Below are 25,105 nucleotides of genomic sequence, written 5' to 3'. Positions count from 1 at the left end.
ACCAACCAGTAAGTAGGGAAAAAATAAGTACACCCTATAATTCAGTGAGCTGTAGAACCACCTTTTGCAAAAATAAGTAAAAGCAAACATTTTCTGTAGAAGTTCTTCAGTCTTTTCCATTGTCTTAAAACATTTTTTGGCCCACGCTATGACATTGCTTCAGTTTATTGATGTGGATGACATTAGTTTGTGCACAGCTCTCATTCGTCCTGCGCAGTCACGTGACTACCAGTCTGACTAACCGGTTCACACAGCATGTTATGTGTGGGCCGGAAGTCAGTTTCCATATGCGAGTCTCACATTCAACGTTCGATAAGCAGTCAGACTGGCGATTATGTGACCGCACAGGGGACCCGAATGGGAATGTATTTGAATACATAGTAGCTGGGTGACAAAATACAGAGAACATGTGTACAATATGCCTATTACTAGCAGGTATGCTTTTAATACTGATCATAGGAGTGCTTCTTTAACCCCCTCCTGCTCCAGGACCTACTATTCGGTCACGCCAAGTATAACGTTCGTGCTCCGTGACCCAATAGTAGGTCATGGGAATAACCGCCATTCCGCCACCCCCTCCAGGCACTTTTAGGAGCTGTGACAACTGCCGTCTCGTACAGCAGTTGCTGCAGCTCCTTCCCCAGGGACCGATCGCGTTGTCCCCGTCGTTAGCCCCTTAGAAGCCGCGTTCAATAGCGATCGCGGCTTCTTAGGGGTTAAAGCACCATTAACGTCCCGCGACATGATCGCGAGTGCCAGTGGTTGCTATGGCAACCGGAGGCCTAGCAATGGCCTCCAGCTATGCCATCTACGGTAGCCTAGTAAAAAATAAAGTAAAAAAAGTTGTATTTATAGCGCACAGTGAACACTGTAAAAAAGGCATAAAAACCAATAGTAGAATTGCTGTTATTTAGTCACCAAGACTCTTAAAAAAAATAAAAAAGCTGCTTGCACCCCATGAAAACTAGTTTCCAAAATGGGGTCACTTTTAAGTGGTTTCCACTGTACTGGAAATGCAACATGGCACCCAGAAACCAATCCAGCAAAATCTACATGCCAAATAGTGCTCCTGCCTATCTGAGCTCTGCCGTTTGTCCAACCAGCAGTTTATTACCACATATGGGGTATTGCCGTAATCTGGAGAAATTGCCTTACAAATGTTGGGGTGCTTTTTCTACCTGAATTCTTGTAAAAATAAGAATTTGTACCTTTGATCTGAAAAATGTGATTTTCAATTTCACAGCCCAATTCCACAAAATGCAGTGAAAAAACCTGTGGGGTCTAAATGTTCACTATACCACTCTATCAATTCCTTGAGGGGTGTAGTTTGCCAAATGGGGTCACTTGTGGGGGGTTTCTATGGTTTTGGCACCACAAGACCTCTTTAAACCTGACATGGTGACTAAAATATAATCTAATAAGAAGTAGGGTTCAAAATCCACTAGGTGCTCCTTTGCTTCTGAGGCCGGTGTTTCAGTCCAGTAGCACGCTACGGCCACATGTGGGATATTTCTATAAACTGCCGAATATGGGCAATAAATATTGATTTGTGTTTCCTTGGTAAAACCATTGGTTTTACTGAAAAAAAAAATAATTTGAATAAAAAAGATTTTCTGCAAGAAAAATGAAATTTGTAAATGTCACCTCTACTTTGCTTTAAATTCCTGTGAAACGCCTAAAGGGTTAAGAAGCTTTCTAAATGTGGTCTTGAATACTTTGAGGGGTCTAGTTTTTAAAGTGGGGGTTTCTAATATATAAGCCCCACAAAGCCACTTCAAAACTGAACTGGCCCCGAAAAAAAACCAAACAATTTCTGCTTAGGTTCTGAGCCTTGTAGCGTCCTAGAAAAATAAAAGGATGTTCAAAAAATTATGCCAACATATAGTAGAGATAAGGGAAATGTTAATTAGTAACTATGTTGGGTGGTATAACCCTCTGTCTTACAAGCAGATACATTTAAATTCAGAAAAATAAAAAAAATGTCTTTACATTTTGCCATTTTTCACAAATAAACACTGAATATATGGACCAAATTTTACCACTAACATAAAGTCCAATGTGTCACGAGAAAACAATCTCAGCATCACATGGATAGGTAAAAGCATTTCAGAGTTATTACCACATAAAGTAACATGTCAGATTTGAAAAATGTACTGAGCCTTAAAAGAGGCTCTGTCACCTGATTATAAGTGCCCTATCTCCTACATATTCTGATCGGCGCTGTAATGTAGATAATGTAGTGGTTTTTATTTTGAAAAACAATCATTTTTGAGCAAGTTATGAGCAATTTTAGATTATGCGAATTAGTTTCTTCATAGACAACTGGGCGTGTTTTTACTTTTTACCAACTGGGCATTGTAAAGAGAAGTGTATGACGCTGACCAATCAGCGTCATACACTTCTCATTGTTCAGGAGGCCCTGATCGCAATTCTAATACACTGCACTACATGTGTAGTGCAGTATATTGGAGCTGTCAGCTACTCACTGACAGCAAGCATGGTGGGTCTTGACTTTGTCAGGACCCACTAGGCTTTCGTAGATGGCATAGCCAGACGCCAGTTAGGCATCCGGTTGCCATAGCCACCATCGCCGCCAGCTATCATGTAGCGGGCCGTCTATGGTGGTTCAACCCCTAAGAAGCTGCGATCGCTATTCAACGTGGCTTTTAAGGGGTTAATCAGCGGGGACACAGCAATTGGTCCTCGCTATAGGAGCTGCGGCAACCGCTGTACAAGACAGCAGCTGTCACAGATCCTGTATGTGTTGGGAAGACGGCCGAAATGGCCGTTCCTCCCGTAACTTACTATTCCGTCATGGAGCGCGAACAGGATGGTTTCCATGACGGAATAGTAAGTCACTGAGCGTTAAGGGGTTAAATGGATTCCCACTCATTGTTTTGATGCAAGTTTTTATGCCAAAACCGCACCAAAAGATGCATCAAACGTGTGAATCTAGCCTTAAAGCGTAGCTGTTGTTCCAGGTGATGTTTGAGACTAAGCAAAAGATAGAGGTGTATATGGGGAAGGGTCCGTTGAAAACTAGAACACCCCCACCAATCTCTAGAATGAAGCAGCTGAAGCCCTCGTGTGAGCGCTCAGCCGCTTCATGTCTGTTGGGATTTTTCCGGAAATAAATGTATCAGTGTGCGGACTCAATAGAAAGTCTATGATCCCGTACTCCGATACATCGGCTTTCCGGATAAAGCCGAACAGACACGAAGCAGCTGAGCGCTAACACGAGCACTTCATTCTAGCGATTGGTGGGGGTCTCCGTGCTCGGACCCCCACCAATCCACACTTCTGACATGTCACTGTGTTTCTCAAACATTTAGCTACACTTTCACATTACCAATTAAACAATGAAGCGATCACCTTCTGACACGATTGGAAGATTTGCAATAGTTTCAAGAGTGCTTGCAACTTTTTAACTCGCAGCGAGCAATTGAAGGCCCCTAGTAACCACGATTTCACATAGAACCTGTGGTGCGGATTTTAAAAATCGGCAGTACGTTAATTTATCTTGTGTTTCGGTCTCAGAATTGTATCGGACAATTTTATAAAATAAACGCACCGAAATTCACAGCATAAAATCTCCACATGTTTCCGCAAAGTGTTAAATACGCAAGTAAAAACGTAATATTAAATGTGTATCTTACCTGCGTTTGGCACCTTGAACACGCTTCCGAAACAACACTATTTAGATAAATGGGACTGATTTTCAGTCGCAGAAACTTCTGTAACAAAATCTGCAGCGTGTGCAGGGCCTTTAGCTGCGGCTTTGATGCAGATTTTCCACATCAAATTCCGCAACGCGACATGAAGCCTGACCAGCCCTGTACTTGTGCGAGCAGTACTAGATTAACACAGATTTTCCTCCTCTGAATGTAAACAATGTTCCCATTCATGGGCAGCATGCAGAGTTCTTAAAAAACATGGGAGAATTTGATCAAAGTATCGGTTGTGTCAACCATTTAACCAGCATGAACAGGATCTAACTGGTGGAGCCATTCACCGCTCTACAGAGAAATCCCGTGCACTACTCTTATCCTGAACGGGCCCGAACACCTCTTGCACACGACAGAGATCGGACCATGAAAAACGGTCCGTGTGTCGGCCGAATTTCCCAGCCCGACCGCGGTGCAGATGATTGGGATTTCTGGCATCATATCATAGACATTTACGATGCTAGGAGTCCCTGCCTCCCCAAGGAACTGCTGTTGCGAGCTGAACATAGTGAAACAGTACGGAACAGCAGCTTCTGCAGAGGCAGGAACTCCTGGCATCATAAAATGTCTACGATGCCAGGAGTCCCATTCACCTGTACTGCGGTTGGGACGGGAAAACCGGCCGACACTCTGACCGTTTTTCCATGCCCGAACGTGGTCGTGTGCAGGAGGTGTAAGGCCTCATGCCCACTTCATTTATTTTCTTCAGGGTGCTGTCCGTTTTTTTTTTAACAGATAACACACTGAGACATTCATTCCTATGAGGCCATGCACACTTCCGTTGTTTTAACGCTTCTGTGCGTACGTTCCGTCAAAAGTAGAACATGTCCTAGTTCTGTCCGTTGTTCAGTGGCCGTCTCGCCAATTAAAGCCTATGGATCCGTCAACACAACGGAGGGCACACGGAAGGCAGCAGTGTGCCGTCCGTTGTTTACTGATCCATTGCCAAGCAACAGCAGGGCGTGCCAAAGTTCCCTGCACTCAACACACAAGATGGACTTTAACCCCTTAATGACCGGGCCATTTTGCATGTTAATCACCAAGGATTATTTTTTGCTTTTTCACGGTCGCATTCCAAGAGTCGTAACGTTTTTTTTTTATTCTGTCTACATAGCCCTATAAGGGCTTCTTTTTTGCGGGACGAGTTGTATTTTGTAATTGTACCATTTTTAGATGCTTATAATATATAGATTAACTTTTATTAACTTTATTTTAGGAGAGAATTGAAAATAAGCAGCTATTCCAGCATTGATTTTCACGTTATAAATTTACGCCGTTTACTATGAAGCATAAATAACATGTTAACTTTATTCTATGGGTCGGCACGATTACGGGGATACCAAATATGTAAAGGTTTTATATGTTTTTTCTACGTTTGCACAATAAAAACCCTTTTAGAAAAAAATTACTTGTTTTTGCATCGCCGCGTTCCAAGAGACGTAATTTTTTTATTTTTCCGTCGATGTGGCCGTATGTGGGCTTGATTTTTGCGGGACAATGTGTAATTTTCATTAGTACTATTTTGGGGTACATAGGACTTATAGATTAACTTTTATTTTATTTTTTATGGGGGGAATGGGAGAAAAGAGAGGTCAAGTTGTTACGATCCAATACCATACCATATATGTGTATGTGTGATTTGTTTTGACACTTTTACTAAATAAAACCACTTTTTGGGCAAAAAAAAAAAGAAGTTTTATTTGATTTTGACTGTCATTTTTTTTTCCCACAAACTTTATTTAAAGAGGCTCTGTCACCAGATTTTGCAACCCCTATCTGCTATTGCAGCAGATCGGCGCTGCTATGTAGATTACAGTAACGTTTTTATTTTTAAAAAACGAGCATTTTTGGCCAAGTTATGACCATTTTTGTATTTATGCAAATGAGGCTTGCAAAAGTACAACTGGGCGTGTATTATGTGTGTACATCGGGGCGTTTTTAATACTTTTACTAGCTGGGCGCTCTGACGAGAAGTATCATCCACTTCTCTTCAGAACGCCCAGCTTCTGCCAGATCACGCTGTGACGTCACTCACAGGTCCTGCATCGTGTCAGACGAGCGAGGACACATCGGCACCAGAGGCTACAGTTGATTCTGCAGCAGCATCAGCGTTTGCAGGTAAATCGATGTAGCTACTTACCTGCAAACGCTGATGCTGCTGCAGAATCAACTGTAGCCTCTGGTGCCGATGTGTCCTCGCTCGTCTGACACGATGCAGGACCTGTGAGTGACGTCACAGCGTGATCTGGCAGAAGCTGGGCGTTCTGAAGAGAAGTGGATGATACTTCTCGTCAGAGCGCCCAGCTAGTAAAAGTATTAAAAACGCCCCGATGTACACACATAATACACGCCCAGTTGTACTTTTGCAAGCCTCATTTGCATAAATACAAAAATGGTCATAACTTGGCCAAAAATGCTCGTTTTTTAAAAATAAAAACGTTACTGTAATCTACATTGCAGCGCCGATCTGCTGCAATAGCAGATAGGGGCTGCAAAATCTGGTGACAGAGCCTCTTTAACTGGTTTACATTTTTTTTTTTTTAAGTCCCACCAGGAGACTTCACTATGCGATCTGCTGATCGAATATATAATGCTTTGGTATACTTAGTATTATTGCCTCCTGCATCGCCTAACAGGTATTTGCTGAAGACAGACCTGGGGGTCTTTGTTAGGCCCCCGGCTGCTATGGAAACCCGACGGCGACCCGCGATTTGTTTGCGGGGGCAGCCGATGGGGTGACAGAGGGAGCTCCCTCCCTCTGTCAAACACATTAGATGTCGCTGTCACTATTGACAGCGGCATTTAATGGGTTAAACTGCCGAAATCGGAGCGCGCTTCGATTCTGGCAGTTGCGGCAGGTGCCAGGCTGTGTATAACAGCCGTGCTCCTGCCGCTGATCGCGTGGGTACAGTGGCAGTAACAGCGCCATCACAGGACGGATATATCCGTCCTCCTGCGCGAACTAGCAGCTGCAGAGGACGGATATATCCGTCCTTCGGCGTTGAGTTAACGGACCGTTTAAAACGGAAGACAAACTGAAGCACAAGACTGCTTAAAATGGAACGGATGTGGGAGTGACAACGGAAACCACACGGATCGGTTTTAAAACAGACGTGAAAACGGTGAAGGATGTGTGCATGATGCCTGAGGGATGATTGCCTACTTTTAAGAAATTACTTATGGGAGATAAACAAAAATTTTCAGACTTCTGCCCCGCCCCTTAACGACCGCCCACCGCAGGTGCTTCGCCTAAATCAACGTCTTTTGGCATCGCCATAGAAAAGGCTGATGAGCGCTCATCCTCTAAGCAGGAGCTGTAACTTACAACTCCTGATCTTCAAGCAGCCTGCTGAATACAGCTGGGGGTCGGAAAACATTGGGACCCCAGCTGTTTAACTCTTTGATAACCGCAGTCCGTGACATGATCAAAGGGAACTCCCCTCTTCGATCGCGTCACCAGGAATCCGGTGATGTGATCAAAGACCAGGGAATCCCTCTGCAGTCATTACTGGGGACCTACAAAGTACCCCAGGGTTGTCTGTTCAGTTTGACTGCTGTTAGGGCAGCACATAGTGTTCCCTAACAGAAGCCGGTGTCATAGTGACACAGTGTAATGTATTAGTATACAAGGGTATGCTAATGAATTAGAAGTAAAACATGTAGGTGTAAGTAAAGTTATTTCTTAATGGGATTAAAAAAAAAAAAGAAAAAAAAAGTTATATTTTGCATTATTTTTTTATTGCCCCTACAATAAATAAAAACAAAAAACCTACACATATTAGGTATCTAAACGACCGTAATAACCTGAAGAATTCATCTGACGGGTTATTTAGCGTGAAACGTAAAATGGCATAAAAAAATAAAACATGAAAAACGATGGAGAGAATAGCTTTTTCCTATATTCACAGCGTAAAAATAATTTCTTTCTACCCCCAAACTGCATAAAAAAAAATCCTGACACTTCTGAATCTTTTCTGTGAGCTTCCAGCAAGCCAAGCGTAATCTCGCGAGATTACGAGGTAAACGAGATTTCGTTTCCCTTGCTGGAAATCTCACAGAAAACATTCAGAAGTGTCAGGATTGTGAATACACATGACGTCCAGGCTGGAGGTCATGTGTATTCATTATCAGGACACTTGTGTATGCGGCTGCACATCGTTCTAGTAAGAACACTATGTGCTGTGTAAATGAATGGAGAGGAGTGAATGATGCTGATTGGTCACCGATTTGTCAGCATCATACACTTGTATTCACAACGCCCAGTTAGTAAAACAAGTAAACACGCCCAGTTAAAAACACAATACACGCCCAGTTGGACATACGAAAAGAAACCACGCCCAGTTGTCCATTTCAAAGCTCATTTGCATATATATAAAATAGCTCATAACTTGGCCAAAAATAAGTTTTTTTTATAAAAAAAAACAAAAAAAACACGTTACTGTTCTCTACATTGCAGCGCCGATCACATGCAATAGGAGATAGGGGTTTGAGAATCTGGTGACAGAGCCTCTTTAAGGCCTTTTCAGGCCCAGTCATTAAGTGGTTAAAATATAGGTCTTGCCCCCAATACACCCCTAACATAATGCCATTAAACTCATAACCGTGCCCTCTTCTGCTCCCGGGACCTACACCAAATGCATTCAAAGGGTCCCATTTACCCGACGTATGCCAAAGGAGCGCCCTTCTGCCATACATTCAGGGCTATGCACCGACACCTTTTTTCAGGTCTATTCAAAAGCATAGTCGACTACAATTTCACTGCAGATGCATCCTGAAAAGACATGTATACTGTGCAGTCACATATAGAAAAAGGAACCACCATTAATTAATGACGGCACTGTGGGACTTATGCAGTGACGTCAGCAGGTGAGGACTACAGGATATATCATGAATGAAATTGGTTCCAGTTCTCAGTCGCAGCTACAACGCACTTCTAAACCTGTATCACCCTACATAGACACCTCTCTGCTGGTGAGAACTACTACTCCCAGTATACACACCAGCTGGAGGCCGTCCCTGATGTCTGTACATTACCTGACCCGTCGCCGGCCGTTCTACATGGGAGATGAAGATCTTGTTGACGGAAGTCGCCGCTAAACTCACGTCATGTGGAAATGGCGCCATATGCCCCGCCCACTTGCCGCTTATTGGTCGTCTGTCTGAGACCGCCTCCAGCCTCTGCTGTTATTGGAAGCTGATAGGGCAGTTTGGCGGTCATGTGATACTTACCACATGTTTCTGGTTTCATTGCGCTGAGTATGTGGTGAGGAGGAGGAGGCGGCATGCGGGAACGACACTGCAGGTGTGACGGGGGAAATGAGTGAACGACGCTGCAGGTGTGTGGGGGAAATGCGGGAAAGACGCTCTGCAGGTGTGAGGGGGGAATGCGGGAACGACGCTCTGCAGGTGTGTGGGGGAAATGCGGGAAAGACGCTCTGCAGGTGTGAGGGGTAATGCGAGTACGACGCTCTGCAGGTGTGAGGGGTAATGCGAGTACGACGCTCTGCAGGTGTGAGGGGGAATGCGGGAACGACGCTCTGCAGGTGTGAGGGGGAAAGAGTACGACGCTCTGCAGGTGTGAGGGGGAAAGAGTACGACGCTCTGCAGGTGTGAGGGGGAATGAGAGTACGACGCTCTGCAGGTGTGAGGGGGAATGCGAGTACGACGCTCTGCAGGTGTGGGGGAATGCGGGAACGGCGCTCTGCAGGTGTGAGGGGGAATGCGGGAACGGCGCTCTGCAGGTGTGAGGGGGAATGCGGGAACGACGCTCTGCAGGTGTGAGGGGGAATGCGGGAACGACGCTCTGCAGGTGTGAGGGGGAATGCGAGTACGACGCTCTGCAGGTGTGAGGGGGAATGCGAGTACGACGCTCTGCAGGTGTGAGGGGGAATGCGAGTACGACGCTCTGCAGGTGTGAGGGGGAATGCGGGAACGACGCTCTGCAGGTGTGAGGGGGAATGCGGGAACGACGCTCTGCAGGTGTGAGGGGGAATGCGGGAACGACGCTCTGCAGGTGTGAGGGGGAATGCGGGAACGACGCTCTGCAGGTGTGAGGGGGAATGCGGGAACGACGCTCTGCAGGTGTGGGGGAATGCGGGAACGACGCTCTGCAGGTGTGAGGGGGAATGCGGGAACGACGCTCTGCAGGTGTGAGGGGGAATGCGGGTACGACGCTCTGCAGGTGTGAGGGGGAATGCGAGTACGACGCTCTGCAGGTGTGAGGGGGAATGCGGGAACGACGCTCTGCAGGCGTGAGGGGGAATGCGGGAACGACGCTCTGCAGGCGTGAGGGGGAATGCGGGAACGACGCTCTGCAGGCGTGAGGGGGAATGCGGGAACGACGCTCTGCAGGCGTGAGGGGGAATGCGGGAACGACGCTCTGCAGGCGTGAGGGGGAATGCGGGAACGACGCTCTGCAGGCGTGAGGGGGAATGCGGGAACGACGCTCTGCAGGTGTGAGGGGGAATGCGAGTACGACGCTCTGCAGGTGTGAGGGGGAATGCGGGAACGACGCTCTGCAGGTGTGGGGGGAATGCGGGAACGACGCTCTGCAGGTGTGAGGGGGAATGCGGGAACGACGCTCTGCAGGTGTGAGGGGGAATGCGGGAACGACGCTCTGCATTGGGGAACCAAAACCCCAAAAACAAAACAAAAATAAATTTCCTTATAATTACAAATTATGGGGCTGTTACAATGTGTCCCCCAAATTAAATGCTATGGGGAGCCCTGATGTGGTAACAAAACCCCAATAACACAAGACAACCGTAACTTTGGAAAATATTGGCCGCAATGTTTATTAACCCCTTTAGGACGTAGCCTGTTTTGGCCTTGTGGACACAGGCGTTTTTTTTTTTCAAATCTGACTTGTCACTTTATGTGGTAATAACTTTGAAATGCTTTTACCTTTCCAAGCGATTCTGAGATTTTCTCGTGGCACATTGGAGCAACAAACTTTCCCGTCGATCATGGGTGTTGCCGCTGGTTGTCATGGTATATAATGGCCTCTGGGACTGCCATGCATGGAAGCCGATGAGGACCAGCTGGAGGCTTTCTGTCAGAGTGACTGTCCGCGTCACAATGACGGTTATAATACGTTACACTACATAGGTAGTGTAATGTATTATAGCAGAGATCAGAGCTGCAGGTCTACAAGTCCCCTAGTGGGACAAAAAAAAAAAAATTAAAAAATGTTTTATAAAAGTTGTAAATGAAAGAAAACCAAAAAGTACACCTTTGATATCACAGCGTTCGTAAAGAGACAAACTATAATGTTGTTTTTCCCGCACGGTGAACACTGCAAAAAAATAAATAAAAAAACAATGCCAGAATCGCTATTTTTTTTTTTTTTGTTACCCCCCCCCCTCACAAAATATAGAATAAAAAGATCAAAAAGTCACATTTCCCCTAAAATAGTACCAATAAAAACTACAACCCGTCCCGCAAAAAACAAGCCCTTAAAAAAAAATTCAAAAGTTAAGGCTTTCAGAATATGGTGACGCAAAAATAAATTATTTTATAAAACAGTGATTTTATTGTGCAAACGCTGCAAAAAGAAAAATGTGTATGGTATCGCAGTAATCGTATCAACCCGCAAAATAGAGTAAAATTGTAATTTATAGCGCACGATGAACGCCGTCAAAATAAAACATTTAGGGGGGACGTGTTTGCTCGGAGCTCCGGACTCACCCCGCGGAAATCGCCCGTTAAGGGCTCACTTACCGATCCCCGACGCAGCATGGCTAAGGGGAGAAGCCGCAGGAACCTTCCGGACGCCTCGGGCACACCAATCATCGGCCGGTATCTCTGGTCCTCCTTGGACGGCATTCCACCGCGCTCTTCATCCTCTCCTCCCGTAGGCCGCACTCAGCCTCCGTCGCCTCGTGGGACCTCGCCGCCTCCCTCTCTCGCTGGTCAGGCGCTGCTCGGCTGCCATTCTCGTGCCCCTGGAGGGGAGATGTCGTCTCAGGAGGGAGGTCAGTGTGTGGCAGGCTTTCCAGGGTCGGCTCCCATGCCCCAGGCTGAAGCCCCCCCCCCCCCCTATACTGCCCCAGATAGCACCCGGCCATGGGTCACCAGAAGCGCCATTTTCAGCGGCCGCAGTCATGTGTGCTGAGTCAGGATACACCGGCCATCTTCAGGGGGTCTATGGCCACGTCGATACACTCAGGGGAACAACAGACTGGGCCCCCCGCTATCAATGGAGCGGACCCTAGCAGAACTCTGGGAGATGGTCAAATTATTGCCCACCAAAACCGACTTGGATCTCCGTCTTGCCCGGCTAGAGGAGAAACACGACAGAGCCATTGGCGCGGTCACACAGGAGGTGCGTGCGCTGGCCATGAGGGTGGAAACCCTGGAGCGCCAGCATTCCATATCCTCAGTAGATATCTCGATCCTCTCAGTCCCTGGCCACCCAAGCTACGCAATTACAGGACTTCTCCCTACACTTGGATGATGTTGAAAACGGGGAGATGTAACAACCTGAAGCTGAGAGGTTTACCGGAGTCCGTACCCCCAGATGGACTTTATGATGCTGTGACACATTTTTAATAAACTCCTGGATCGACCGCGTGATATGGTCATTGAGATGGACAGAGTTCACAGATTGGCGGATGTTTCGAGACTGACACTCTCTGCGCAGAATTGTCCGCCCCCTACTGGAAGCGACGCAGGTGCAACCTACAGATTGGGCCATCCCTTTCACGTTATTCTTCGCAGACTGGGACAATCCTTTGCAGTCCGGTCCCCAGATGAACTGGAGGAGGCGTTCCAGTTTTTGGAGATCGCACCGGTGCGGTTACCGGACTGGACTGAACCCCCGGCACCGTTTGCGCTCAGAGGTGGTCTGTTTCCGGAGTTCGTGTCTCATTTCCCGCCTTGTCCCGGAGCTAAGCGACCCGTGACACGACCTCCAGGGTGACGATCTCTGCACGGAGACCACGGAGTCGGGCCCGTTGATCCTCGGCCCCCAGGACGGCGTTCTCCTCGAAGGGACTGATTGATCTTCTGCTTCCACATGTGGACAGTTAATTGCACTCTACTCCCTCTTTTCTCTCCCACAGGGTTCTCTGTGGGCGGTAGCAGATGGCGTTGAAGGGGTTGCTCCAGAGACGTTTGTACTTGCTGCGGGTCGGGGGAGGTTTTACAATGGTTGGGGATGTTTCCACTGTTTAGCTATAAAGGGGAAGGTGGGTTCATTTGGTAGATGACCCGGTGAGTTCGGGGCTTTGATGTAATTTTTTGGAGACATTTTTGTGTTAGCTACTGTACTTGGGAGACACTGTTTTACCGCCCTGCTGTCTTTCCTCGTTCCCCATTAGGGTTCCGAGCGCTGTGTCGTGGTGGGAGGTTTTCCTCCGGGACGACATAGCTCTCGTTGAGTATTGGAGGGATTTGGTACTCCGACCTTAGAGTGATTGTGTTTCCTATCGCCACTGTTCAGCAGCATCTGCGTAGGAACTTTTTCTTCTACCTCTTCTTTTTCTTTCTCTTCTTATCCCTTCCTTCCCTCCTCTGTCCATTTCTCTGTCCGCCAATAACTTATTTCTCTGAACGCACAGGGACTGAACATCCCCGAGAAGAGGTCCTCCATTTTCCGTCTGCTGTGGAAAAGAAAAGCACACGTGGCATTCCTGCAGGAAACCCACTTTCGGGCTGACTGTATACAGAGGCTCACAGACTCAAACTACCCGGACGTGTATCATAGTACGTCCCCTGACTCCAAGACTAAGGGTTTCTCTATCCTGATTTCACGCTCTTTGCACTGGGAGCATGTCGAGACTTGCACAGATGGAGCAGACAGGCACCTCTTCGTGAAGGGTAAACTGGACAACACACTGGCCTCATACTATCTCCCTAACACTGGTCAAGTAGCCTTCCTGGAAAGCGTTCTTGGGGCGTTGGATGGCTTTCTGGAAGGCACTCTAGTACTAGGGGGGACTTGAATGTCACATTGGACCCCATGTTAGATTCCTCGAGAGGGCACTACTCTCTACCCAGGGCGGCACACCGTCGTATACGACGACTGTTGCACGAACACCAACTAGTGGACACATGGCGGGTTCTGCATCCTTCGACCAGAGACTACACGTTTTACTCGGCTCCCCAAAACTCCTACTCCAGGCTCTATTTATTTTTTTCTGAGTCATTCACACCACCCCAGCCTTACATTGACCTCCATTGACAACATTACACTGTCTGATCATGCCCTCACTCTTTCCCGCCCGTCAGCCCACCCTCGTTCTTGGCAGTGGCGATTGAATGAATCGCTCTTACAAGATCCGACGGTGGTCTCGGATATTCGTAGGGAACTGGTGGAGTACTTTGCAATAAATGCCACACCAGGGGTAGACCCCTTTTGGGGCGGAGCTGGGACAGTTGAGAGAGCAGGTGCATTCACTCTGCCTTGCAAAGGCGAGGGCCTCCTTAAATGCAGACGATACTTTTATGAATTTAGTAATAAACCTGGTAGGACCTTAGCCCAAGCACTTAGGAAGACCCGCTCACGTACCTTTGTCCTGGGCTCACACAACAGACGCCTCCAACTTCCACAAGACATCTCAGAAGCCTTCCGTGCCTATTATTACCACGCTCTCTATAATCTTCCACGGGCACCCCCTTCTTCGGAAGGTGGGGGTCACCTGGATATCGAGCAGTATCTACGGTCATCAGGTATGAAATGTATCACTCCTGAGGCTATAGCGACCTTGGCGGCACCCATTTCCCTGTAAGAACTGTCATGGGCACTGAAGGACACCCACGGGGAAGGCACCGGGCACAGATGTCTGCCCCTACAATACTACAAGGCCTATCCGGACTTGCTCTCGTCCCACTTCCTCCAGGCATTCAATTCCATTACTGAGGGGGGCTCCATCCCCCGAGACACCTTGAGGGCCCATATTACGGTCATACCCAAGGAGGGGAAGGATTCATCCTTGTGCCAGAATTACCGCCCCATTTCTCTACTTGGACGTGGATTTAAAGCTATTTGCTAAGATCCTGGCACAGAGGATGATGCCACTCCTAAACAACGTGATACACAACGTCCAGGTGGGCTTTATGCCCTTGCGCGAGGCACGTGACAATGCCACATGAGCGATTGACTTAATGTACCAAGCAGCTATTGCGACCCCTCCCACTTGTTTTCTGTCGACGGACGCAGGGCAGGCCTTCGACAGAGTCAACTGGGATTTCATGCTGGCAACATTGCGACATGTGGGCTTAGGGGCTCACATTATGAATTGGATCTCGGGTCTCTACTCCTCTCCATCGGCGCAGGTTAAAGTCAACGGGTACTACTCGCCCTCATTTGCAATCCCCAATGGCACAAGGCAGGGCTGCCCTTTGTCCCCATTAATTTTCATTTTATGTTTGGAGCCTTTCCTGTGCCATATTCGCGCCAATCCAGACATTGCGGGCATAGCCCTGGGCGGTAGGGTACATAAGGTCGCTGCCTACGCGGATGATTTGCTCTTTTTTTTTCTCACAGCTCCCAGGATTTCCTTGCCCAACCTGATGGCGGAGTTGAGTAGATACTCGAAATTATCCAACTTCAAGATCAACTACCAGAAGCCTGAGGCACTTAACATCTCGTTGCCACACACCCTGGTCGATGACCTGTCCGAGTCCTTTCATTTTAAATGGGCGAGGGACTCGCTTAAATACTTTGGGGTGCGGCTTCCCGGTGATCTCACTCGTCTTTACGCGGTGAACTTCCCTTCGCTTCTTCAACGTGTAAAGAGTGACTTGGATTCTTGGACGACGGGTACCTTCACCTGGTTTGGAAGGTGTGCCATATTTAAAATGAATATTCTGCCGCAGATTCTGTATCTCTTCCAGGCCCTGCCGATACATGTCCCACGCCCGTTCTTTCAATCTCTGCTATCTCTTCTACACAAATTTATCTGGGCGTGGAAACCTGCGCGTATTGCCCGTTCCATGCTTTTTCGTGCGAAGCGTGAGGGTGGTGTTGGCCTTCCGGACTTTGTTTCCTACCACCATGCCTCCCACCTGACACGAATTCTAGACTGGTGTAGACACAGCGAGATTAAGGAGTGGGTGTCCATGGAACAGGCCTCTCTAGCAGTCCCTCTACAGAATTTACCGTGGTTGGGTAGACATACTCCCTTGGCCGCACGGTCACACCCAACGATCGGGCCCACCCTGGCAGTTGCGACACGGCTCTTTCCTAGGACAGAGGTCTCCCTCCCCTCTGTACCCGATTTTGGGTAACCCTGCATTTCCGCCAGGGAGGGAGGCCCTTTCCTGCTTTGGTTGAAGGCAGGTAAGGGACGTGCGGTACACTTTTTGCAGGAGGAAAGGTGGATGTCGGGCGCGCAGTTACAATCTCTGTCGGACCCTGTCTCCTTTTCTGCATGGCAGGTCACCCAGCTACGGCATTACCTGGCATCCATATCTAATCCGGCGGCGTACTCGCAGGAGGGCTCCCCATTTGAACTTTTATGCACGGGCACGGTGCGCCATTCACTGTTTAAACTCTACGCTCTTCTGATCTCGCCCTCCAATCTACCTTCCCCATCTTATCTGCTCAGTTGGGAAAGGGATTTGGGTCTATCATTTACTCCCGAACACCGGGAGTGTTTGTTTACCATGACACATGTCCTCAATGGCCAGTAGAGATCAGGAGGCAGGGTTCAAGATTCTGTCTCGTTGGTATAGGGTGCCTTCCAGATTGCATGCAATGATTCCGGCGGTTTCGCCTCTGTGCTGGAGATGTGGCGACCATGTGGGTACGATCCTGCATATTTTTTGGGACTGCCCCCACCTGGCTGATTTCTGGTCTGAGGTGTGGCGCATTTCCTCGAAATTCATGGATTTCCCCCTCCCGAGGTCGCCAGACCTTTTCCTTCTCCATCTGTGTGAGATGCCGTTTTCCATGTATTGGCGCTCAGTTTGTCCTCCACTTGGTGAATGCGGCTAGAGCATGTATTCCCGCATTGTGGAGACAAACCTGTCCCCCATCCGTGGGCATGTGGTGTGGCAAGATCCAGGAGATTATGAGAATGGAGGGCCTCACGGCATCAATGAAAGGGTCCCATGCATCCTTCCTCAGAACTTGGCGCGAATGGATCCGTTTTCAATCCTCTGCGGAATGCAAGGCCATCATGGCCTCTTGACTTCTTCTATAGGCCCAATCATGTCAGGTGCGTTCCTCTCTCTCTTTCCCCTTCTGTCCCCGTTTTTTCTTTCTTTACTGTATCTCTGCTCGACTACGGAGTATTATGCATCGCTGCGGGTTCAGGGTGCATATCTGCATTTCTTCCAATAATCTGAGCGGTATACTGCCTTTCATTGTAATGCTATGCACTTTTGTTATGCAAGTTACTGGCCTGAGGCCGATGTCCATACCGACTTGGTGTGTACTGAGTGTATTGTCTGTTTTTCTTTATGCTTTAAAAACAAAATAAAAATGTAAAAAAAAAAAAAAACCTTTAAAACGCCAAAATCTCTGTTTTTTTTTTAGTCACCTTCGCGCTAAAAAAAATTAATAAAAGTGATCAAAAAGTTGTATGGACCAAAAATTGGTACCACTAAAAACTACAGCTTGTCCTGCCAAAAATAAGCCCTCACACCGCTCAATCAACCCAAAAATAAAGTTATGGCCCTCAGAATGTGGTGGTTTGTTCTTTTTAACAAATAGTTTTTTCTTTGTAAAAGTAGTAAAATATAAAAAAAAAGCCTATATAAATTTGGGATACCGTAATCGTATTTAGCCGCAGAATAAAGTTGTTGTCGTTTTTACCTCACGGTGAAAGGCATAAACATGAAACCTAAAAAGCAATGGAGGAATCAGTTTTTCCAGTTTCAGCCCACAAAGAATTTTATTTTCAGTTTCCCTGTACATTATGATACTAATGGTGTAAATAGTATCTACAACTCTTCCCACAAAAAATAAGCCCTCACACCACTCTACTGATGGGAAAAATAAACGTATAGCTCTTAGAAGGCAGGGAGTGAAAAACTAAAATGGAAAAGCAAGACAGGATCAGTCTTAGGCCCCATGCACATGAACGTAAAAACACCAGTAATTACGGGCCCATAGACTTCTATTGGCCATGGGTACCTTCCCGTTTGCTTAGGTGCCCGTGCCGTTGAAAAATATGGAACATTTTTCAGGCCGTAATTACGGCACGGGCAGGCCCATAAAAGTCTATGGGCTCCCGTAATTACGGGTGGCAATGTATGTGCACCCGTAATTACGGGAGCGTTGCTAGGCGACGTCGGTATAGTCGCTGTCCAGGGTGCTGAAAGAGTTAACTGATCGGCAGTAACTCCGCACCCGGGACAGCGACTACTGCTGTAGTTAATAGTATTAAAAGTTAACTTACCCAGAACTCCCTGCTTATTTCTCCAGTCCGGCCTCCTGGGATGACGTTTCATCCCATGTGACCGCTGCAGCCAATCACAGGCTGCAACGGTCACATGGACTGCCGCGTCATCCAGTGAGGTCGGACTGGATGTCAAAAGAGGGACGCGTCACCAAGACCACGGCTGGGGGAACGTATGAGCATTTTCACTTTCAATCGCTGCGGAAACTGCCCGAAAGGGCTGCCCCTTCTCTCTATCCAGCACTGATGGAGACAAGGGGCTGCCGATTAGTGCAGAGAAAACGGGTCCGTAAATACAGGGGGGGGGGGGGGAATACTGGTGACAAAGGACCCGTATTCACGGGAGGAAAAAAATACGTTTGTGTGCATGGGGCCTAATTTCTAATGAAAAAAACATTTATGACCACGTGGGGTATTGCCGTAATTTTAAGACATTGCTATACAAACTATTGGGGTGCTTTTGTCTCCTTTATCCTTTGTGAAACTGAAAATGTCAACATTCTAGTGGGAAAAATGTTGATATTCATTTTCACGGCCTAATTTCACTAAATTCTGCAAAAAACCTATGATTTCAAAATGCTAACTATACCTCTAGAAAATCTTGAGGGGTGTAGCTTCCAAAATGGGGTCACTTTTGGGGGGTTTCCACTGTTTTGGCCCAACAAGACCTCTTCAAACGTGACATGGTGCCTAAGGCTGGGTTCACACTGAGTTTTTTGCAGGAGGAAAATCTGACTCAAAATTCAGTTTGGAATTTCCCCTGTCTGCACGCCAATTGTCCGGCGTTTCTCTCCCGCGGCCATTGAGTGCCATGGGCAAAAAGCGCTGCGAAATATCCTTTTTCTGCCTCCCATTGATTGCAATGGGTGGTCAGAGGCGTAAACGCCTGAAGATAGGGCATGTCCCTTCTTTTTCCTCGCGAGCCAGTTTTTCTGCTCGTGGGAAAAAGATGCCTCCCATTGAAATCAATGGGAGGCGTTTTCGGACGTTTTCCGACGCAGTTTCCGCGTCAAAAAACGTGTCAGAAAACTCTGCTTGAACTTCCCTTAAAGATATTCTAAAAAAAGGAGGCCTGAAAATCCACTAGGTGCTTCTGAGGCCTGTATTTCAGTCTATTACCACACTTGGGCCACGTGGGATATTTCTAAAAACGGCAATAAATATTGAGTTGTTTCTTTGGTAAAAGCTTCTGTGTTACACACAATTTTTTTATTACAAATGAATTTAGGCAAAAAAAATGTAATTTGTAAATTTCACCTCTACTTTGCTTTAATTCCTAATTTCTACACCTCAAGGAATTTTTCTAGGTGTGTTAGCATTTTGACCCCACAGATTTTTTTAATTTATTGGAATTCGTCTGTAAAGATGAAAATCTATTTTTTTTTTCTGTAAAAACTTAGAATTTTTTACTTTTTAAATGGAATAAAGGAGAAAAATCACAACAACCTTTGTAAAGAAATTTCTCCTGATTACTGTAATACACCATATGTGGTAATAAACTGCTGTTTGGACCCACAGTGGGGTTCAGAAGGGAAGGAGCGCCATTTAGAGCGCAGATTTTGCTGGAATGGTTTCTAGTGCCATGTTGTGTTTGCAGAGCTCCTGGGGTACCAGTAGAGGGGAAAACCCCAAGAAGTGACCCCCATTTTGGAAACTGCAACCCTCAAAGAATTTATCTAGGGGTGTGATTTAGTTTTATGACCCCATATTTTTATTTATTTTTTGTGCTGAATTAATTAGAAATCTGGCATGGAAAATAAAATGTTAAATTTTTCACAATTTGTCATCTATAGGACAGATTTTTCAGACCGAGTATGTAAGTGAAGGAAAGCACCACCGTATTTATTCAGCTATTTCTTCTGAGTTTAGAAATACCCTCAAAGTGGTCTAAATCTGTGTCTGGACACATAGACCACAAGGATTTTGAGGCCTTATTTTTACTTGGATGATTTTTGGCCACAAGCATAGGTCTAAAATGTTCTGCAGATCCTGCGCACTTGTTCTAGTATTAGGTATTCATCTAGGGGTATAATGAGTATTTTTTGTTTTATTATATATTTTTTTTTTTTAAGTGTGTCCAAATGTAAAAATGGGTGAAAGACCAGAATGATAAAGGGAGCGGTGGGGGTTTTAAAAGTATACAATTTTTAATCTAGGGAGGTGTGGTAGATGTGGAAGCACTCCTTCATGCAGAGTCTGGGTTTGGATGGACAAGTGTCGCACTGATATATAGTATCCTTTCGGATACCCCTTTTTGTGTAGACACGTATTTTGTGCCCTGCGTATTTTTTTCTTGCGGCAGGCACCTCACTTGGAAAGTGCTGCCCAGGAACTATACGGCAAACATTACTTTGAGCAGCAGAAGTTTCCCCCACCTAATCTCCAAGCAAAGGAATTTTAATATATTTTTTTTATTGGTACTCAAAGTATGTACCCGGGTGGCCAGCTTTTCTGATTATTAAAAAGGCGTTCTATAGTGCCAACTGGACAAGGTACACTGCCAATTTCTTTTATTGTCTCTAAATTTGAGACACAGGATCTCGTCCTGCAGCAATGCCTTGCTTTTGCCAATTTGCTGGGATTGGCTGATAAGTGTCTTGGGAAGGTGCCTCTTGTTTTTTCGCAATGTCCCACACGCCACTTTTTTTTGTCTAGAAGACATTTGAATAGGGTTGCACTTGTGTACCAGTTGTCCAAGTACATGCTGTACCCCTGATCAAACAGTGGGTGCAGGAGGTCCCACACTATCTTCCCACTGGTTGTAATGCAGGGTAGACAGTCTGGAGGCTGTATTGTCCTGTCCTTCCCTCATAAATACGGCAAGCATATGTGTATCCAGTCTCAGATTCACACATCTTGTACATTTTGATGCCGTATCTGGCGCGCTTATTGGGCAAATATTGGCAAGACTTCAGCCTGCCCATGAAGTGCACCAGGGATTCCTCTATGGAGATTTATTTTTCGGTGGTGTAAATTGCTGCAAAATTTTGTGAAAAACTATTGAGAGGTCTAATTTTAAAAAGTCTGTCGAAATTGGGGTCCTCCTGGGGTAGGCATTGGGAGTTATCACTAAAATGAATACATTTATGAAGGCCCTCAAAGCGGAGTTTGGTCATTGAATTTCGATACAGAGAACCGTGAAATAAAATGTCCCCGGACCAGTAGGATCTTCAGGCTTTTTAGTGAGCCCCAAGTGGAGAACGAACACCCCCCCCCCCCCCAATATTTCTGCACAATTTGTTGGTTACCACCGATTGGGCTGGGCATGAACGGTGGTGGGGTGTTCAGAAGTAAATTGCTTTGCATAAAGGTTCATTTGGTCCACCGTAAGCTGGATCAAATTGTCTGTGAAGAACAATTTGAAAGCACATTACAGGCAGCCCTTCCGTCTGCACGTGAATTCCTGCCACAACAGTAAATTCTGGGATTTGGGCGGTGTAATTGGTTGGGGGTAACCAATCAGAGCTGGCAGTACCAGGGTCAGGCAGAACACTCCTGCAACTACGAGGAGGTTCCTCCGTGTCACTGGAGGAGGACGAGCGAATTAACTCTGTATCGGACACGATCATGGCGTACGCCCCTTCAGCGATGTAGCGTCTCGTTGCCTTTTTATAAGTGTGTGTGTGTGTGTGTGTGTGTGTGTGTGTGTGTGTGTGTGTATATATATATATATAGTGACATCCTGGGGACCACTTGGCTCCTGTGATCGCCATCTCCCAGGTGAGATGGTTGGCACACATAGTTCACTCCAACTCCTTGAGAAAAAGGTTTAAACCAGCCGCAGCTAGCTTTATTGTCTTCACAACAGCAATCAGTGGTGCAACAATAAACATACAAAATAAACCCTAGGCCATCCAGCCTCTAACTAACACATTCAGTGTCCCTCACTATGTGACACTGAGCCTTGTGTCCAGCACCTCAAAACCTTCAGTTTTACCTCACACGTTGGTGACTCTCACAGGCTAGCATGCCTGTCTTCCCCAGACTGAGAGCCCCTGTGTGAACTGTACACACCTGAAATAAAGAACCATCTCAGGTGAAGCCTAACTAGGCTCATCAGACAGCCCAAGACACGGATTGTCTGTATGGAGTGGAAGCCCACCCTTCTCCTTCACACTCCAGCAAACCAGGCCCTATTCCGGGCTTTACACCCAAGCAACAGCAGAGGAAACCCTCTCTGCTGTACATGTTCCCTGGTTGCTTAAAACCTGAGTTGCTACACTGCTACTATAGATAGATAGATAGATAGATATACACACACACACACACACACACAAGTAGCTCAATGAATTGTAACAAACCGTTGTATAACAAAGTTGTTGTTTTTTTCACATAAAACACTTGCTAAGGCCCCATGCACACGAATGTGTTTTTTGCATCCGCAATTCCCCCAAAAATCCACGGGAGAATTGCGGACCCATTAATTTCTATGGGCCCATACACATTATCCGTGTTTTCACGGGTCCCCGCATGTCCGCAAATCCGTGCCGCACAAACTCGGGACATGTCTTATTACGGCCCGCAAATTCGATGCGGACATGCCCACAGAAGTCAATGGGCCCGTGGAAAATGCGGATACACCTCCGTGTGTCAACCGCAGTTTGCGGATTTGCGGAAGTGTTGCTAGGCGACGACCGGGAATGAGTTCTGTCGTCATGAAGGCTGGAGAGAGTGCAGGAAAGCAGCAGAGAGCAGGATGGCTTCTATGATCAGCGTTGAGAAGTTAATCATCCTGGTCCAGCACAAGCCCTGTCTATGGGATAAGCGCATGGAAGGCTATGCTGACAGGAATCTAAAAGATCTTGCTTGGCAGGAGGTCTGCGATGAACTATATCTGTCAGGGTGTGAGAAGGCAACAAAAGCGCAAAAGAAACGCATGGGTAAATTTCACACCTTGATGCGGTTTCTTATTTTTTTAAAGGGTACTCCTGTCATGTCATCGTGACATGTCTGAAGTTTTGATTGGTGAGGGTTGGATCCCTGAAACGCCCACCAATCGCTGAAACGAAGCTGCAGAAGTGCACGTGAGATTTAGTTTGTGCGATTAGTGGGGGTCTCATGGTTCGGACCACCACCAATCAAAACGTGACATGTCACAATTAGGGCACGGGCAGACGTGGTGGAATTGCTGTTGAATTCAATGCAAAAACTGAAATCTGTGGCAAGTCCGCTGTCTTTTCTGCAACGTCTGAATTACCTGTCAAATATGCAAATGTTGGTGCAGATTTGTTGCGTAAATGCCCCAAATCTGCACCAACATTTTCAGAGGAAAAACTCTGCCACGTATGGTCGTGCCCTTACATTTACACTTCAAATATGTTGTTCTGATTTTTTTTTTTATCTCATAGTTGACTACGTGAAAACACGTTGGAACACGTGCCGTGACCAATTTAAGCGTGAGCTAAATGACAAGGGGAGGAGCGGAGACGGCCGGCTGAAAAAAAAGACCCTACCTCTACACGAAACAGCTGTCGTTCCTGCTGGATGTCATGCAGGTTGGCCCGTAAGTATTGTTTATATACTTTTGATCATTGTAGTCAGGGCATGTAGTGATGCATGTGAGTATGTTAAAAGAGTATGTATTGGTGTGTCCAAATATACGGTCTATTCAAGCACATAATTCCCTCTAGGCAGCCCATCGGATAAGCTGCATATGTTTACATAGTGTATTTGCCCTGCTGTAGACATGATGTTAAATTACAACTAAAATTCCCTAACATTATTTTTTCATTTTCCAACAGAACCAAGGATAATCTGGAGACGGATGAAGACTCAGAAGCCACTGTAATAGAAGAGGCTGCTGTAGGTTTGGGGATTGCTATGTCCACTTCCACTCCTGTGCCTGTGGAAAACGCAGAAGTGGATAATCCTGTCTATGCCACGGAACCGGAAGCCCAAATTCTACCCCGAGCTAAACGCCGACGGACAGCCAATCAAGGTACCACACGTACAGACCCAAGGCAGGAGGTCGACTTGCGTGTTTTAGAACACCTAGAAAAAAGAGCGACAGAAACGGAAGAGGGCACCTTCTGTCGCTCTCTTGCAAATCTTCTAAAAAGAGTGCCAAATGAGAGGCAGATGAGGTGCCAAACAGCGCTAATAGAAGTAGTGGAAATTTTTGCCACACATCCAGACCCACGTGACATGCATCAAGCCATAGAGTATCATAGGCGGGGGTGTGATGGTAGCAACTTCCGCTGTGTCCCTCCAGCACCTGCAGCAACTGCTCAAGCCAGCCAGCAGCCACCATATGAAACCTCAATGCCATTATTCAACCAAGATCGTCCAGGCTATGGCATGCCAGGACCTTCGTCACCGCAATATCGGCACATGCCGCAGGGGGAGGCTGTTCCACGACCCAATCACGACCCTGCACCTTCTTAATCATTTAATGATTTATAATTTGGTACTATTATATCGTTTTGATTTTGTTTCATGACACTGTTTTGTGTAAAGATTAAAAGAAGTTTAATAGTTAATTGTTTGTATTTTTTCTTCTTGAAAAACAATGAGGTATTGATTTGCATTTCTGCCAAATGTAAAGAATCACTTTTTTTTTTTTTTTTTTGAATTAATAAATAATTTTAAAAAAAAAACGACAGATACATTAGCTCGCAACCCGCTTCAAGGGTCCTCATTCTCTTGCGAGTCCCTACTCTACTACTGCAACTTTAAACTAAACTAGCATTTGTAACATAAACAGGAAATACAACAGTCCCTATGAAATTTAATTTGGCACACGAAGCACATCCATTTGCCAAGGAACTGCTCCCTCAGGTGATACAAAATAGTCTGTATACAAATTACGGACTGCCAGTCCAGACACTCCAGGTCTTCCATGCTGTGTGTAGTCGAAAGCGATGCAATTTGTTGATAAATGGTTCAGCTCAGCGTCCACTGCCGACTCATGAATCCTCAGAAAATTGTGGAGGACAACACAGGCTTGGATAACCTTTGTCACATTTTCAGGATCCATCTGAATGGAGCTCTGGAACACATGCCACTTGCTGCTTAGAATTCCGAAGGCGCTCT

The 25,105-nt window shown here is 46.4% G+C and overlaps 1 protein-coding gene and 1 long non-coding RNA gene across 5 annotated transcripts in view; one reads left to right on the top strand and one right to left on the bottom strand.

Moving 5' to 3' along the window:
• Window positions 1–8,857, bottom strand: part of FBXO25 (F-box protein 25) — a 37,367-nt gene extending 28,510 nt beyond the window's left edge. Inside the window, exon 1 of one of the 4 annotated variants that reach the window (XM_075861158.1) lies at window positions 8,760–8,857. The gene's annotated coding sequence lies outside the window, so the exon portion shown is untranslated. The remainder of the gene's footprint in view (window positions 1–8,759) is intronic. The other 3 variants (XM_075861160.1, XM_075861159.1, XM_075861161.1) reach the window with 3 other exon arrangements.
• A 114-nt stretch (window positions 8,858–8,971) lies between these two features.
• Window positions 8,972–24,552, top strand: LOC142760717 (uncharacterized). Its single transcript, XR_012883373.1, has 3 exons — window positions 8,972–9,061; window positions 23,422–23,576; window positions 23,815–24,552. It is a non-coding gene; the product is annotated as an uncharacterized LOC142760717 (long non-coding RNA).
• The last annotated feature ends 553 nt before the right edge of the window (window positions 24,553–25,105 follow it).

Source organism: Rhinoderma darwinii, chromosome 4, assembly GCF_050947455.1.
Source record: "Rhinoderma darwinii isolate aRhiDar2 chromosome 4, aRhiDar2.hap1, whole genome shotgun sequence".
Lineage (NCBI taxonomy): Eukaryota > Metazoa > Chordata > Amphibia > Anura > Rhinodermatidae > Rhinoderma > Rhinoderma darwinii.
The sequence above is the reverse complement of the archived record's forward strand: the minus strand, read 5'-3'. Positions and strand labels throughout refer to the sequence as shown.